Genomic DNA, 1,622 nt, shown 5'->3' with positions numbered 1-1,622 from the left:
TGTTACAATCTCTACAGACAACATGTGCATTATGTCGTCTTTATGACTGTTATTGTAAAGGCATTACAATATTTTTCCCAGCAGGCAACAATATGGTGGAATATTAACGACTTTTTAAGGCTTCAAACAATATATAAAAGTCATAAAAGTAAAGCAGCTCTTAGACCACATTGAACAATCTTGCTTCGTTACTTCTCTGGATTTTTGCTCAGTTCTTGGCCGCCATATTGCATCTGGCGTAATACAGTTCTTATTGTAAGGAAACTAATGGGTAAGTGAAGAGGCTGCAAACTCTGCCATGTCTAATTGTGACCTCCTTTTTCCTCCCCACTCCTCTACTCCCCTCCCCTCTGTGCTTGGTGCACTAGACAGAAATGCTGTCAGAGTGCTCACATCAACAGAGCCCAGTTTGAAGAGGCATGCAATAGTGGGGACTATTCATAGATATAACAAAAATGTGGTAATTTGACAATTCAGTCTGGCATATTTCTTTTTAATGATATTTGTGTCTAACAGTAAAAATTAATTTCACATGAACCAAGTTATAAGGTACTCAGAGTAGATATATACAGTATGACTTTTGATGTGTGTGCTACTAGTTTTATGTAGCTCACAAATGACAAGTTGGAAGAACATAAAACTAATTTGTACATGAAATGATCTAGTATAAAATTTTGTGGAGTTGTTTAATCTAAACAAAACACTTTGGTCCCAAGAAGCACCAACACTTTTGTTAGTGAACCAAGAGAAAGGACGGCATAACTTGGGAAATACTCTACTACCACTGGGCCTGGAAAGAAGTGGTTCTTGGTGAATGTATCGAGGGAATGTGGCATAGTTTCCATTGTATGTATCTGACATCTATTGTAAATACAATTCATGAAGTCTTCTGCCTGGCTCCTTGTTCTGACATTACTTCCACTGTCTTTATTTTAGGTCGTTCTGGTAAACAGAAGTTTTGATTTTAATTACCAACCAAATCGTTAGCCAAATAAATAAATGAAAGATGAATTTCCATGTACATATTATATGTACCTTCTGCAGGTGACATTTCTATATCTATCAAAAAAACTCTGTATAACCATGTGCAAACAGGCAACATGTATAACGCAGGAAATATAGTCATAGAGATATTAAAAGCCACATTAGGGTGTATGCATTAATAGTTGCTGCTGTTACTGAGTTTAAGTTACAGATAACTGAAAATCGTTATCAATAATATATACAATGAGCTATGTAGCAAAATAATGATATTTTTATAAACAAAATGTACCTAATGAGTTGTGTAAAATGAGTCAGATAGTAGGTGGTCCAATACATACATATTAAACAGGGACCGCTTACAGGAAACGTGGATGTGGCTCAGGGGATTGAGGTAGGAGAACATAATTTTTAAAATTGCAACAGTCTAATCTACTTATTTTTCACAACAAATAGAAACATAGCTATCCCTTGCACAACTAACACAACTGCTGCTTCATACTATATTACAAACATTAAGGTCTCACTCTGTGAGTGTCTCTGAAAGAAAAACATTACTTCAAGTGGTCATACTCAAAAATAAAGTAAAATTTGGGGTAACTGCTCAAAATGGCCAACACTAATCTCAGTAGATGTATTAC

The sequence above is a fragment of the Schistocerca cancellata genome, chromosome 9, assembly GCF_023864275.1.
Source record: "Schistocerca cancellata isolate TAMUIC-IGC-003103 chromosome 9, iqSchCanc2.1, whole genome shotgun sequence".
Classification (NCBI taxonomy): domain Eukaryota; kingdom Metazoa; phylum Arthropoda; class Insecta; order Orthoptera; family Acrididae; genus Schistocerca; species Schistocerca cancellata.
The sequence above is the reverse complement of the archived record's forward strand: the minus strand, read 5'-3'. Positions refer to the sequence as shown.